Source organism: Perca flavescens, chromosome 21, assembly GCF_004354835.1.
Source record: "Perca flavescens isolate YP-PL-M2 chromosome 21, PFLA_1.0, whole genome shotgun sequence".
Classification (NCBI taxonomy): domain Eukaryota; kingdom Metazoa; phylum Chordata; class Actinopteri; order Perciformes; family Percidae; genus Perca; species Perca flavescens.
The window spans coordinates 21,332,095-21,349,450 of NC_041351.1; the positions used below are offsets into that span (position 1 = coordinate 21,332,095).

Genomic DNA, 17,356 nt, shown 5'->3' on the forward strand with positions numbered 1-17,356 from the left:
TAGGCCTAATTGTATTTTAATGTTATTTTAGAAGTTATCTGATGTAGTTATGGCTGATACTGGGGCAGGGCTATCACAGAAAAGAAGGAAATTAAAACAACTAAAAGCTAAAAGGGATCAGCTGTCGGTCACGGATCATGGAAAATTAAACTTAAATCTGTCATGGGGCGGTTGGATTTATTAAAACCTCTTTTCACATTTTTATTTACAGCATTGTATGTAATATTTATACCATAATAGGGTTATTGGGAGAAACAGGAAAACAGGTAGGCCTAGTTCTATATGCAATCTGACATTGAGCACCACCCCCCATATAGCCCAAATGGCTTGTATTTCGTTTCATAAAGCCCAGTTCAGAGTCAGAGCAAAGATTTGCGACCAGACGAAACCATTTTAGAACGTTGCAGGGAAACCCTTTAGAGGTGTGAACTGGCCCGAGGTTCACCGAGTGCCCGCCAGCACGGTATATGGTCGAGCGACCTAGAGAGTGACTAAAGAGAGCGAGCATCCTTAGAACAAAACAGTGAATCAGAGATATAAAACCGTTTCGCCATTTCAGCTCCACTAGAAAAGCAGCTGTAGCTGTAGCATCTCACTATCACAAACGGTATCCACAGTCATAATCAGACGCAACAGATGATGAAAAAAAGTCCTTAGAACGGAAGTACAAAGAGTCATTGCTATGAAGATGATACACCGTCTCGTCGCAGTGTTGTGAACTGGGTGCTTTCAGAACGCTGCAGCTGCAAGTTTCAACTCGCGAATTTTTGGTCTGGACTGGGCTTTACGCTTCTGCAAAAATTCGACTGTGAGAGCGGCAGTCGAATCAGGCCCCTTCGATCGAATCATCGAATATTCCACTATTCATTGAATATTCCACTATTCGTGGACTAGGCAGACACTCCTCCCCAGCGCTGCGGATGAGGGTCTGCCTAGTCCACAAAGCTGGGATGGGAGAAAAACATGCTCTGGTTTATTGGCATTTCATTAAACCAATCTCAATCGTCATGGGAGGGTCTAAGCAAAATAGCGGGAAGGAACTTGTCTCGAAAGTAGTTTTAGTCGTGCAACAGAAAACTCCGATTGGACAGATCGTCTAGCTAGTTGTCTGGATTTACCCTGCAGAGATCTGAGGAGCAGTTAACCATAGTCCTCCTAAATCCACCGGAATTTAAAATTCCAACACAAAGAAAGCGGAAGGTAACTTTAAACTAATCTTTAGGTAAAAAGAGTGACATCCGGTGGAATTTTTTTGCGGCACCGGAAACGAAACGTCGTCGATAAACACTCGGTGTTACTCAACTGCAAACGCTAATGTGCTTTCAAAGACAAAGTATTTCAGACACTTTCAGCAATGCCGGAAGTGGAATGTTGTGAATAAAGGCTAACCCTAATAGCAACGCCTCATTTTTGTGGATGATATGAAGACACAACAGTCGATGGGTAGGATGAAAGACAGCAAGACGCAATCCTACAAAGTGGCACTAGCTACCAAGGAAGCACAATCAAATAAACCTCAAATAAGTACTGGGCTCAAATGTTATTTCATTGTCAAAATGACTGCATTTATTACATTGTATTTTGTATACCAAGTCCAATTAATGTCTTATTTTATTTGACACTTGATATCAGGGTAAACGATGTAATGTACCGACGTTTTTTGGCCTGAGACTTTGTGGTGACAGGAGGCCGAAGGCATCAGGTTAGGGGGGAGGTTGCTTTTTTTCTTCTTGGCTTTTATGGGATCTCAATGAATCAAACAGGGCCCTGACACAAGCTACATCAGTCCCCGGGACACTTTGGATATCGAATGACATCGCACCTAATAAACCTGCCAGTCGGTTGCCACCAAAAAAACGCGTATCCACTACCTTTACCCAATAATATGCAGCCCGATTTCCAAAAGCCTCTCTGGACTTGTGTATCTCAGATATCAAGTGATCAGATTGCGCCATTGTCTGGAAAGGGCCTGAGGATATTGTGTTGCGCCGTTTGTCAAAATAAACTTCTTTTATAGATGTCTTTGAATTATTTTGGCTTCTTTTGACAGTTTAACTCAAAGCTCGGAAAGGGGAATTTGATATGAACTGTATACACCCTGTGTTAGAGCAATAAGCCTTTTGGCCAAACACATGAAGATGTCATGGCAGGTAGAGCTTACATAAAGCCGGCATGCGGCCTTGGGTGTTACCACGCGTCTGGTTTTATGAGGGTGACATCATTTTCTTGGTCAGGTGGAGTCTTACAGCATTGTGCTAGAAACACTGACATGCATGTAAGCACACAAGCAAACAGGAATTGCGAGTGCTGCTTTGAGTGCATATTTTTAGTGTCTCCTGAATTGTTCTGTTGAGTTTATGCGTTTAAAGGATTTTGTTTGGATTTTTAAATTGGTGTTGTATGAGGTAGTTTTTGAAAAGAATGACAGTGTTATATAAGCGGGTTGTATGAGGTCATTTTCACCGAAATTCTCTCAATCCCTGTCCCTTTTGGCTTTCTTTTTGTTGTTCGATCAATTCTTTTATTTTTCCCCTTCACTGGTCCTGCCCCGTATCAGCCATAACTACATAATACAATATCAAAAATTAAGAAAAATCTTCTGCTTTCTTTTAACTGGCTAACATCCTCACTGCGAAATTTAAACATAAATGTAAACAGGCTATTCCGGTCTTTGTGCCCTAAATTGTTTCGTCTTATTTAAGGAATTAGACCAGATGACAGCCAATACCAATGACTAACTGGAAATAGCCTATCTTCTCGCTGATAGTCTCTTTTCCTTATGAAGTGTCAGTTTGAAAAAGCAGGCATGAGTATCGGCACAGGAGCTAAGCGATGTACTGCTGTGAAAGGGGGCAGCGGCAAAATGTTTTTTAGCCACCCATAAACTTTCATTACATTAGTGTAAGAGCACTCAACAGTATTTGCTGTCAATTGAAATGTATGCACTGAAAGCAGCTGAAGTGTTACGTGAGGTGTACTGAAAGTACTGACAAGAGTTAAAATGGATGTTAAAAAGGGAGAGCGGAGGATTTTTGGTAACATAACTTGAATTTATCTACACAAGAGTGACATGACACTGTCATGAACACATGGCACTGTCACGACACTGTCATGACACATGAACCCTAACTCTAACCCTAACTTGTCATGACAAAAAACAAACTTACTGGCACTTACTAAAAGAAGCGTTATGTCATGAACGTTCAGGACTTGTTTATAATGTTTATGACACGTGTCATGTCACTCTTATGTAGATACCTTCCAGTAAAGTGTAAATGGATTTTTCTTTCGGGTAACAACAAAACACTGTACGATCCAGAAAGTTGAGTTTGAGTAACAGATCCATGAGTTTGAAGGCTTATTTGGACGCCAACACACTCCACAGTGGTTTGTAATATTATGAGGATGCATTTGACTGCTCTGGAAAGTTATTCCAGAGGCATTCATGTCAGCAAGGTAATGATTGCCATGTAATGAAAATATGACACTCGTATTACATTGAAACCTACCTAAAATGCTTTCACGTATTTGATTGGCCGACGCCGTAGCATCTTGCCGGATGACTTCGTATTGCATTCGGGAAAAAGTTGAGCCTGGTTGAACAATTTTGCCAGACATCTTTGGGTTTAAGAGTTAAATTGGCCATTAAAGTTATAAAGTATAAGATAATCGGTTATTAATAATTTAATATACCAACAGCCAGATTGGGGCTGTGCAATTAATACACATTTTTCCACGATTTTGGCTGCTAACGATCACAAAAATAATGTAATCGAGTTCAAAACAACTATTATTTTGCACATTTTGTTTCCTTTTTGTAAGTCAACTCTTATTTTGTCTTGAGGGAAGTTCATAGTTCAAGGGGTTTTCATTTTAACTGTTTTCACTAACTTTAATCTTCCATCAAAATTTTGATTGCAATATTGATCAAAATAACTGATGATGATTTTTTTTTTTTTTTCAATAATCAAGCAGCCCTAAGCCAGACACAAGTTCACTGTGATTATATCAAACTATTTACCTTCTGGGCAAATCACCTAAAGACTGGAGAATCAAGCAACGGGTAAGAAAAGAAGGTTCCTCAAGCATGTTCATCATATAATAATGAATAATAGTTAAAAACCGAAACATAGTTATTAAATTATGTAGGCTAGTTTGTTTGTCTTCGGTCCAAAACCACATTCGGTCAGACTAAAAACCCAAAGAGCAAAAAGTAAATATATGTAGGCACATACTGCATATACGTGAGCTGCGTCTCCCGATGCTTAGAATTGATCGGGTTGTGTACGGGCTTCCCTGTCCTCTCGTATCCTCTCTCTGGTGTCTGAATTTCTTCTAACTGCTGCTCTCCCCCGTGCTGCCACGGCTCTTTTTGGTTTTTGCTGCGAAGTTGAGAAGCAGGACATGGAAACTTTGCTTGGGTTTTGAGGAGCTGCAGCATTTATTCAGAGGCAAACGGAAACCTCCACTGTACATTTACTACCACATAACAATTAAAGCGCTGATATATCCTCTGCTCTGACAGCAGACAGCTGTCTGTACGCGAGAGAGAGTGACAGTGAGTGTGTTCAGAGCACACTAAGCACTGAGCTATTACTTAAAAGGAGCTTCTTATAACACGAAGATAGCCAGCTAGAATATCCTGTATTCGGTCCGGAAGCCCGAACCATCAGAAGAAATGCTTTCACCCTAGAAACGAATAGGACCATGGTTCAGTTTCACACGGGCCGAGACTACCTCTTTTGGTCGGACCAAATTTCGGCTGTTTGGTCCGGAACCGCGGTTTCACACCTGTAATTTTGGTTCAGAGCAAACTGAAAAGTCTGAAAGTCCGGACCAAACGAGGTAGATGTGAAAGCACCCTAAATCCCCATCACAGCACTACCTCACTGGTGATGCATCAGAGGGGGGAAAAAAAAAAAAAAAAAAATGTAATTTAGACATGATGGACAAAAGGGCAAAGACAGACGTGAAGGGTTTTCCCGTCCAAAAAAAAATTACTGAATCATATGCTTGTCTACCAGCATTTTGTCGAATGGCTCAGGGGAATAATCCCTCTCTTTCCATCTAGTCTAGCATGTTTTTGGGTATAACATCTTGACAAGTCCTTGGGCATGTGCACCATCTAAACCGCACAAGTCTGTAACTGTAAGTGCCAAATCAGCATACACAAGAAGACATGAATACAACATTTTTACTGGCATACAAGCCACCGAAATGTAATAGTGCGACCGACTCCATAAGTCTGTCGATGTGGACGAAGACCTGTGCAAATATACTGACGTGCCAAGACCCCAGTATAGCAGTGAAGGCATGTGTAGTCTTTGGACACTCCTTGATAACAACGTGAAATGTATCCCTCCTTCTATGCGCAAAATAACGTACCCACAGCAGACTCAGCTTACTGGTGCGTTTAATGAGCAGGGGGGAGCTTTTACTTCAAGTTGCATGGAATCAAATCTATGGGAATACAAGCACATCTGTCTCTGAATTATTGAGCAAATATTTTGAAATCAAACAGCTTCAACGCTGTCAAACATGGCACGTCCAATGAAGCACTGGCCTGAGATGGGTGTTAGAGTGTGAAACTGAACGGGAGACTCGGCAGCGGGCTTGACAGCGCTGACTACGCACCAGTCGTCCAACCGTTCGGGTTGAATTTGAGCTGAACACGGGCTGTTTGAATTGGCCTCGAGGTTGTTGTATGATCACAGGAAGCTGGGTCATGCCAAATTGTGACTTTGCCTTTATGACGCTAAAACCATCTCGCACAATAAATTCGGAGAAATGTATATTAAGGGCAATGCGGGAGTGAATGTATATCTGTCCTTTCCATAGGGATTAAAAGTAGATCATTGTAAATAGACAGTGACTCCATAAACCTGTTCCTGTGCCATGTTTCAGTCTGCTTCCTCCATCTCTCTAAGGTAAAGGCTAATGTAAATCTATAGGCCCATGGGGGAGAAGGGGGTGGGGGGGGGGGGGGGCAGAGGGGGTCAGATGTAAATCAATAGGCTCAGTAGACTTCCACTCAGCGTGCATACCCACGTACTGCCTGAAACAGAAAGTCCACACAGCTACTGAGAACAACCGTTGAAGGAATAAGACTGACTGACAGGCAGGGAGAATCAGATTGTTTTGCAAGCTCACTATTAGTCTGACAAACCTTAAACATTTGGTGGTTAAAGGAATGTGTCAACGCATATTTGCTCTCTTGCCGAGTTAGATGAGAAGATTGATATTACTCTCATGTTCATATGCTGCATACTGCAAGAGGGTGAGGGTTATTTTGTCCATCGACCAAAGACCTCTTTCTTTCCTCTCTGCCTGCCCTCTGACAGGCTCATATTACATAAGACCCGCCTTCTTGAAGTCTGGCGACTCAAAGTAACAACATGCGACTGTGATATTACTGTTTAAATACACTTCCGATAAAGTATGTTTGTTTTCAACTACAGCGTCTTCACCTCATTCTGTTGTGTCGCGCCGGAAATGAGTGTCGCAGGCATAAGTTCTGAAACCCGTAAACGAGTTAGCATTGTTGCACTTCCGGTTCCCTTGTCTTAAAGTCAGTGGGTTTCCTGAAATAAGGTCTGTGGTAAACACAAGCTTATGAGGTTTTCATGTTTGTTTTTTTTCTAGTCTGAAAATGGCAAGTTTTGACAACAATTTGAATCATGCAATGAGGCAGGCCAGATTGTTGTTTTTTTTCGTTAAATGACTGTAAAGATTTACGTTTTGGGACCGATTGGTGCAAATTGCTGTGGACGAAGTACACACGGGGAAACACCGGTAAGAGCAAATTCTGTTTAACCAAGTATACAGCTAATTCAAAAAGCTCACGTTAACTGTATTTTATTTATTTATTTTTTTTTTTTTACACCTTTATTTATTCAGGGAAGGTTCACTGAGAGGCAGCCTCTCTTTTGCAAGAACCCCCTGATCACATTCACACAGTCACACATTCATACCTGGAAGTCGCCCAGTACAACCACAGTCTGATCTGCTGGCCACTGAGCAGCTCCACTGGAGCGGTTGGAGGTTAAGGGCCTTGCTCAAGGGCACATCAGTGGTGGTAATGAGGGAGGGACAAGCGCTGCTCTTTCACTTTCCCCACCCAGATTTTATCCTGTCGGTCTGGGGATTGAACAGACAACCTCCCGGTCACAAACTTGCTTCTCATAGAAGACATATCAGATATTAAACTGATAAGAACAGATACTACACTTGATCTTAGCCAAAAGGCCGAGAAGTATTGTGTGAACCAATAATTTAATATTCAATGTGGCGTTTTTCTTTTATCGGTGTCCACCAAAAGAAGATCCTTCCTGAGACCATTTTGCAGATCCACGGTAGCTGCGTCCGGAGCTTAGCGCCGCCCAATACAATTGCGATTGGTTTAAAGAAATGCAAAAAAGCCCAGAGCGGTTTTTCCTCCAATCCCAGAATGTATCTGTGGTGTACAGAGAAAGGTATGGCAACTAAAAAGGTTAAATAACACTTGATCGTCATTTCTCACAAGTTCTGTAATCCGTACGACTGTAGGCATGTTCTTCTAGATGTCTCTACATATATGAATGTGTATTATTAACACAAGTGGGGGCAGTCTCAAGAGAGTCTTGGCACCAACGTTCTTCTGAATTTTAATGTCCATATTCATTGTCAGATACAGTAGCATTTTTAGGCTGACACTGCTCCCCTATGAGAGGCTGCAGACATCCTGCTCTCAAAGACAATCCTTGGGTTTCACATTTACATTTAAGGCATTTAGCCGATGCTTTTTAATCTGAGTGATTGATAATGAAGGAAATCTGTCTACAATAACAATTCTAATGTGCACAGAGCCTTTTTTTTGATTATGTGAACTCTATGAAACTGGATTTGTACCATCTAAGAACACTAAAGCTCTCCATTGAGATGCGTGGTTGACTTCCAAAATGATGAAAGTTCACAATGTTAACCCTCCACTGGGAGCCTGTTTTGTAAAATTTCTTCTGGCTCTATGTAAAATGATTCGTGGATGTATGTATAGGTTACATGCTGACCTCCAGCCTCTGCTCACAGACAAACAAAAGACACTTTCAGGACAGGAGGGAGGAGGACCTCGTTCAGACCAAACTCGTTTGTAATAGATATCTCTACAAACACACACACACACACACACACACACACACAACGTGGCTTCTCAAGACGGTCAAATTGGCCATGCAACCAACACATTTAAAGTTGTTCCGTGGACGCCTGAGCACACGGCTTCTGGAGATTCGAGTCAACACCTTCCACCGCAAGTGTTTACGTAGCACCGAGATTCACTGAGGGACACCTACACAGGTCCGCTGTTCTCCCCAACGATTAAACACAGGGGGAAATGTTTGCTCGGATACGCCAAATATTTGTTCATTGGGCTTTACCTACCACTGAGCTCTTAAAATATGCAGTAATTGATACTATAGCAGAGCAGGTCCTAACCTTTTATATATATGAAGGAGCCTCAAATAGATGCAAAATGATGTGCATTAAATCATGAATGTTTGCCGTTAGGTTTGGTACAAATTGAATCATGACTGTGTACAATTAATCAGGTGAGACAGCGATCACATGGGGCACGTTTGGTTCTAAATATGTGGGGGGGGGGTCAGAAAGTTCATAATAGTTGTACTGAGCCTTGAACAGGTTCTTTAAATTTACACGTGGTGTTGGGATGGTTTCTTTGCATGGACGGTCTTTGTGGATAAACCTGGAGATCAAGTGAAGACCAGACATCTCTAGCAAAAAATAATGCCCAAAGCTGTCTCTTTGCAAAGTAAATGCAAGTCCGCAACTTTTGCTGAATAGCTGCCACTGTGGCCAAAAGTAACAATTATTACTGTTAAACACAGTGTAGCGGTAGAACAATGTACAGAAAAGGGAAATGCCATTACACAGCAGTATCCATCTAAAGTTTGTTAACATGAGGTAATAGCCACCATATTCTACAGCTCATACCAGATCAAGCAAACGCCCAGAGTGTATTTCATTAGTATTTTTTCAAAGGTTTTTGCCTCTTGATGATGATGGGTCAAGTGACCAGGTCAGACTTCTTCAGAAGTAGTGTGAACACTCAAATCTTGCCCGGATCAGATTTTTTTTTCAAATCAGATTTAGACCACTTCCATATGTGGTCCTGAATCAGACCGAAGTCAGATTTTTTTTCAATGCAGCCGCCATGTGAACAACCAAGGCGGATTTGATGCATCCCATAACCTGCGTTTTTGAAAAAATGGCAAACGAACTGGAAGAACAGGGACACAGGAGAACGTGGCTGCGGTGTCAAAGGAAGAGTTAGCGCCTGCTCATTGACGTTACGGCTGCCATTACATTTTGAAATAAAAGCGAAAATGCTTACGTCCTCCATAACCTGCCTAACTTTAGTGCAACAGCGTGCTGCGTCTGAGGTCATTGTTATTTCGCACATGCGGGTTAGTTCGAAACCGCAAACAGTTCACACTGGAATCTGATATAGGCCGCATTTTAAAAAAATCGGATCTGAGCAAAAAAAAAAATCTGAATTGAGATTTGCGGTGTGAACGAAGCCTCTATGGTGCAACATATTTGCTCAATGGTGCAGGTGAAATATGGGTATTTTAATTCCTTCAGGCGTTTGGACTTTTATCTGGTCACAGCTTGGATGCTTTCACAATTTATTCTGACAGAGCTACTCATTTTGTGGGGAACCCTCTTCCCAACCAAGCAACTACCATTAGAGCAATACAACTGGCAGATACTAGTTCTTTTTCACTCCCAACTTGTCAAATACTAATGATTGGTCAGTGGCCCTTAACATCAGATACACACCAAATGTGGAGAGATCTTCAAAATGTTTAGGAAGTTTTCGTCCCCTATGATGGTTTTATCCAACCTGATCAGAATATAATTATGATTAGAGACACTGGATGCCTGTGATGTTTTGGCAGAAAAATTATCTAATTTGAATGAACTAAAACTAAATGGATTAGCATATTCAGTACACAGCTATCCGCATCGAGTGGGTTTTCTTGCACATATTTAACCCCACTTATGACCTCGCTCTGCAACCTTTTGTCCTCCTATTCTGGCATTTCATGATCACTGGGGAACCTTTGCACAATATTCAGAAATAAAAAATAACAAAAATACATATTTATTGAAATGTATCAGCCTAATTAATCCCTTAGGAACAAAACCACAATGTTTCTGCTGTGTTTCGCAAGCTTGCCTAATCATGCAGATGGAGCGTTCGGCTCCAATCAAGAGCCTAACATGTTTAATGTTTGGCCGTCGTGCAAAAAAAGCGAGCTTAGCAGAGACGGCACAATCAAACAGCAGGATTGGGAGTATTTAGATTCCCATGACTGTTGAAAGGGAAATATTACGGCACTTCTTGCTCGTGACGCGTGCAGCGTCGCGGTCTGAGAACCATGACGCAAACTCACACACAGTCCGCAACTTAAACCCCCCCCAAATCCCCGACGACTCTGTGCACCGTCGCCGAGCATTTTCCTTTCACTCCGCCGCTGAGAATGAGACAGAAATTATTTGGAACGCGTCGCGAGTGCTGATGAGTTTACATGCGAGCCGGCATGTTTACTTCGACATAATTTCCCTCGTTGTCTAAATCCTCGTGTTGTTGGCAAACCCCTTCGGACAAATTAGCTTTGACGGATCTAGGAACACTGCCTTCCTGCATTCCTGCGTGTTGCTTCTAAACAGAGACTGTGTGTGTGTGTGGTGGAAGAAGTACTCAGCTCCTTTACTTAAGTAAAAAGAGTTTTTTTTTTTTTTTTTTTTTTTTTTTTTTTTTTTAAGTATTAAAAGCAAAAGTACTCAATGCAGAAAAAAACCCTCACATTTTAGAAACTTAAAACGAAAAAAGGGTCGAAAGCCTCAAAAAAAAAGTTCCAAAAGCATCAAAAAAGCAATTCTGTGTTTAATAAGCTCATCATTTCAGCTGGACTTGTAGGCCTGTATATTGTTGGGTAGTTTACATTATAAAAAAACATTGCATTTTTGAAACTACGTGTGTGCGTTTGTGTGTGCGGGTGTGTGCGAAAGAGAGAGGAAACTAAAGAGAGCGAGAGAACACTGAGTGGTACAGAGCCTGCTGGGTAGGAACCCAGGTTGTCCATCATGGTCGCACCGAATATAGAAGTGGTCACTCCTGACAGCGCTACAATCTTAGATTTTCCAGTCTATTTGAGATGAAGAGGGATCACAGGGGGGGGGGCGTTAGCCTGCTTGGTAGCTAATGGTGGCAAAAACCAAGAGTTATCAGCACTGAAAGACTCATCCATCTTCTTGCCACTCCAGCGGTGTAAAGCAAACACGCGGGAACAAGACGCCCATACAGCATCCGAGCTCTCGCTGACTTGGCCAAACACCTCCAACAGAAGATAACAAGACGCTTAAGAGGCTTGGGGAGGGCTGGGAGTTACCAACAGGGCTGAAATGTAAATAAATCCTGATGGCTGAATAAAAACAGCGTGAAGCAGAGATGCACTAGCCATAATTGGTCATATAATGTCATATTTTATGCAACAAATAGTTCTGAAGATGTGTCACGGTGTACTTTGTAGATTTACAGTGCATGGATCTTTCTTTGTATGATCAGTTCTCTTATTTGTTCAAGAGGATACAAAAACACTATGATGTAGCTTCTTGTTGTACAATTCACTACATTTTAGAGAGAAAAAAATTTACTTTTTTTTCCTTCAATACATTTACCTGCTAGCTGTTGTTATTTAGTATAAGATCAAGATAATAAAATAAATAAAATTGGTAAATTGTTTTGATAGAAATTGTTGGGTATAGTTTTAGATATAACAACTAAAACTACCCAATACTATATATATTAGTTTGAATAAACTCCACCTTGAATAGCTACATTAGCTACATTGCATTTACATGTTAATGCACCAGTAATAATCCAATATGGATATAGTAATATAACTGAGTATTTAAAAGGTGCAGCAGGTAAGCCTTATAAAACTAACTAACTTTCTGTCATATTTGCTGAAACTGACCCTATGTTCCAGTAGAACTACATGAAGCAGGTCATTAAAAAAAAAAAAAAAAAAATCCGGCTCCTCTAGCACCACCTACAGCCTGGAGTGTGATTTGAAAAAATCCACCACTCCCTGTTCAGCTGCACCAATCAGGGCCAGGGGGGGTTGTCTAACTGCGTGTCAATCACTGCTCATGCACACACATTCATTCTCCCTCGTGGGGGGAGGGGCTTAGGAGACCATTTTGGGCTTTAACGGAAAGGGGGGAGGGACTGAGAAGTTGTCCATGTTCATATTTTTTGGTTAAGTCCTGGATCTTTGCAATGCTACCTACAGCACCTTTAACATCAAAGTATTATTACTATTATTTAAAGGTCCAATATCATGCTCATTGTCAGGTTCATGATTATATATATTTTTTTTTCTAGAATGTTTACATGCTTTAAGGTTAACAAAAGAGTATTTTTCTCATACCGTCGGTCTGAATACACCTGTATTCACAGACATGTCTGACATGTCCATTTGGGCGCCCGTCTCTTTAAGCCCCCCTCCCAAAAAAGCTCAGTCTGCTCTGATTGATCAGCGTTTTCAGCATCTGCACTGCCATTGCAGCCGGGGAGTGACTGTAACAGCACTGTACCGGCACTTTCTACCTATATATAGCATAGTGACATCACTCGTTTAAAGACAGTTTCTGAATAGGGGCTGTGTATATTTCTCTGTGGATTAAGCATTTTGATACAGTCACAGTATTTATACAGAACCTCAGCTTGCGTTATAATATGCGAAAGACACGGAAATCTCACTTTTTAATAATATTCCTTCCATTCCTGTCAGTTTGTGTAAAAATCTTATATTACAAATGTGAAGGATTAGTACACAATTCCACAACATCACAGGCCATTCACAGGTTAACTACAGTAGGTTATGTTGGAATATTATGAATTTAACATTGTAAAGCCAGTTATTTTTTTTGTTAACATATTGACTTTTAAGGTAGGTTTGCTAAATCCCTGAGGCATCAATCATGATTAATGTGAAGTGATAATATTTATTTGCCCTTTAATCATACTGTACTTTAAGAGATCTTATTAAAATATATTTTCTTTTATTCAATAAGTCATTTAACAGGCCCGTGGGGTGAATGATGGCCTCCGGAGAGAAAGAAGGTCACTCTATAGCTGCAGTTCACTGCCTAAGCTTGTACAGTCCCTCCACACTTTCCAGCCACACAGACAGATCCTCTCATCGAGGAACGTGACATTTCTTGACACCGGCTGCCCCATATCAAGACCCGGAGCGACCATTTCGATTGATGGTGATTATTTAATCCCCGTCTTTCAGCTGAGTGGACCACCAGGGAGGCACGCAGACGCCCTCACCAATGTGCATGGGAGTATTTGAGCAACAAGGTTTAAAAGCTATAACTATGATGGTTTCCATCAGGGATTGTTCTAATGGTTCTCCCCGGCGTGGGAGGATTTGGAGGGTCAACGCATTGTATTGTGATGACCCACAGTTGGTGCTTTTGGCACCAAGCCTGATAAAGCAGCATGTTTTTTATAGGTTACCATAGGCAGACCATTTGAATATGGGTTAAATAAAGAGTTTTGTAAAAGTAAGGTGTAGGAAAATAAAAATTACATTATTCTATAAGTAATTGAAAAGTACAGTAAAATAATTGTCTTCACCATTTTCATGGAGAGATGTAAATTTATTTGGTAACACAGTCAGTTTGTTTCACATCCTGTTTTGTTGTTGCTAATTTTGAGTAGAATTATATTTTGTTGACCTCTTTTATAGGCCTAGATATTCAGTTCTTCGTTCCCTCTTTTTCAATCTAAACTCCTGTTCTTCTCATTGCCTTACTGCTTTGGAGGCAGGATCAAGGAAAAGGTTGATTGATTTAACAAATTCATACAAATCTGTATCACCCAGAATAACTCACCTCCCATAATTCTTTATGGCTATAAACTAGTGATGGCAAAGATGAAGCCTCATGAAGCATTGAAGCGTTCCAAAAAGGGTTCATTTTTCGAGGATTCACTTGCTCACAATACGACCCGTTGGTCAAAGAGTGTAAAACAGACAGATGCATTACAGATGACCATGAAGAAAAATACATTTCCACGTAATCCATTGATATCAATATGGTGTGCATTTTCTGGTGGTATAATAAAAATAGCATAACTGTACAATAAATGGATTGCCTTGAGAGGAATGGGGCTATCAAAAGTGTGTAAATCAATCCTTTTGGTCATAATATAATAGCAGGAGGGGCAATATTAGTAGACTATTCTAAAACTGGGAAGTGGCATGGGTTGTACCGGGCAGAGGACAGTAAATGTCCTCTTGTAGATCATGGATGTATAATAAAAAGGTGTAGATTCAAACAACTTCATAAACCGGTCACGAAGTACGGACGGGCGGCGAGTCTTCGGATGTCATCAATGACGTCGTTTGTCTAAAACAACACAGGCCTCGATACGCGCTTCACGGAAAACTTCCGGGATTTCTCAACACACGCTTCGAAGCCTCGGCACAGAACGTAACATCACTACTATGAACTACAAAACGGTAACACTTTACTTGAAGGTAGCTACATAAGAGTGACATGACACTGTCATGAACACATGACACAGTCATGACACATGAACCCTAACCCTAACTTCTCATGGCAAAAATCCGAATAACACTTACTATAAGAAGCGTTATGTCATAAACGTTTATGACTTGTTTATAATGTTTATGACACGTCCATGACAGTGTCATGTTACTCTTATGTAGATACCTTCAAGTAAAGTGTAACCATTTATTTTAGCTATTGCCAAAAAAGAAAAGTTTCACACTACTTTTTGAAAACTTCTCGTTTTACTATTCTAAACTAGGGCTGGGTTAAAATAACCAATTCTCCAATTAAAAATCGATCTTTGTTTGAGTGATCTGATATTGATTAATAAAATCCCCCCCAAAAAAATCTACCTTTTATTGTATCCTTTTTCACCATGGATGTATAAGTAAAAAGTACTACAAACAAAGTCGTTGGGGTTCAATTCTTGACGTAAACATTAAAAAAAACATTTGAGGGTCGCCTCTTGCTTGTACAATTTACAGCATGAGGTCTCTGAGAATCTTTCATAACAAAGCAAAATTGGTATTGTAACTGAAATTCTCCTACCCTAATTGATATTGAATGGGAAATGTAAGCAAATCGGGACCTTGTGAATCGGATCAATTTGAGAAACCAGGGCGATACCCAGCCAAATCCTTAAACGTCCTTCTATACCTACACCCATATATCTAAATTGTTAAATTACAAATAAATGGGTTGAAACAACCAAATAGCTCCAGCAAACAATCCTCCTTAGTATTCAGCCTCTCCACCATCGCTGGAAAATGAAATGTCCCTAAGCTTTATTCATAAACTGTAAGCTGATATCATCTGAGGTCAGGTTTCTTTCTAAAACAGACATTTCCCTGGTGCCATTGTTGTCGCTATATTTAGCAGCGGAGGGAGAGGACACACGTGCCACTCATGAAGGGGCATACAGGGCCTCTGTTTCACGAGCCACGGTCACAACAGGCCAGTGTGCTGCTGCTGCACAGAGGACTCTGTGTCCCGCTGACACCATTTCCATACAGGACAGCAGGTCACCGACACGTACGCCAAACCACTGGGGAACTCCTGCCCATGGCTGGTACCAATACACAGGATCCAGTGGATTCGTTTTGGTTTTTTCAGACTTCTGTATAGTTGGGTACCGAAACCCGGTTCCATAGTGGACCTACGCAACCGTTTAGGAATCGGACCGGATTAGAACGCAAATTACGGTCCCTCATTTCGGTTCCACTTAATGAGTCAACTGAAATATTTTCCCTCGTTCGCTCCGAAACGGATGTAGAAAATATCACCATCTCTCTGTAGTCTACCGCTAGCTAGCTATCGTAAATGTAGGCTACTTTTAAAAGGCCATATATTCCCTCTGGGCTCACTAAAACGGACGTAAAAGCAGGACATGCCATTAGTCAGGAGAGGTGTCGTATCTTGCCAGAGAAGGCAAATCTCGTCATTTTTCTGCAAAAGAACTGCTAAAGTTTGAAGCTGTTAGCATAGCAACTCAACATTTGTGTTGTTACTTGTTGTTGAATTATTGTAGTTGTGTGTTAGGTGATTTAGGTTTACTTATTACATATTTAAGTACTTTAACACGTTAATATATTGTTAAATTTAAATCATTTTCAATAAAAAAAAAAAAACTCTTTAAAAGAGCCTTTCTTTGAGGTCATTTTTCAAGAATCGATTTAGGAATCGGAATCATTTTAAAAGTACCGGTTCGGCATCGGAATTGTAAAAATCCAAATGATACCCAACACTAGACTTCAGATTATGAAACCGAAATTGTAAAGGTGCAACAAGTCTCCCTTTTACCACAAAATGACAAAACCTAGCAAAACCTCTGCATCCAATTTATTCCCAGTACCAATGCCAAGCTTCCATTAATATTTCAGTATTTCAATACATTTCCAAAGATAAATGGGTCTTTGATTAAATAAATCAGGGGTGTCAAACTAATTTTAGTTCATGGGCCACATACAGCCCAATTTGATTTGAGTGTGAAGTGAAAAAGCAGATCTTGCTCTTTCTTCATTACCACCTCTGAGGTGCCCTTACGGGAAAAAAAAACCTTAACTTGGTGCAGGGTTAAGGGTCTACAGATAGGATTGGGGTGTTACTGGGCAGCCTCCAGGTGTGCACGAGATGTGTGGGTTTAAGCACCTTTTTCCTGGAAATAAGAGAACTTCCCTGGATGGAAAATAGTCTTGAAATCTTAAAAATATATGCATTCGTTAAATAACGTTAGTGCATGCATATTAGAGCCCGACAGATAAAGGATTTTTAAGGCCGCTATTTATACAAATATTTGTTGATTTTCAAAATCTGATATTCCGATACATCGGCCGATATATATATATATATTTTTTTAAATCCAGAAACGCGTAACGAAACAAACAGATTTCCCTAACATTAGTTATTTGTAGTTATTCATGAGTCCTCACTAAAATAATATGATAATGCAGTTTAAAAATAAACTTGTGTGTTTTATTGTCAAAATATATAAAAATTCTGATAAATCAAATGTATAAAAATACAAACTTAAGATATGAAACTTAAAGTTCTTTGAACAAAAACACAATAACAAAAATTAAAGTTACCAGTATTAATAGACTTGGTAAGCTTCATAAATATAACTTTGAACAAAACCGGAAACAAAAATAAACATGGTTGAAGGGTGTTTTGTCCGTTTTAATTTAATTTTTTTTATATTAATTTATTG

The 17,356-nt window shown here is 40.3% G+C and overlaps 1 protein-coding gene and 1 pseudogene across 1 annotated transcript in view; both read right to left on the minus strand.

Moving 5' to 3' along the window:
* Positions 1-17,356, minus strand: part of LOC114547607 (bone morphogenetic protein 2) — a 258,058-nt gene that overhangs the window by 229,893 nt on the left and 10,809 nt on the right. The gene's annotated exons all lie outside the window — the stretch shown is intronic.
* Positions 7,139-7,257, minus strand: LOC114548740 (uncharacterized; annotated as a pseudogene).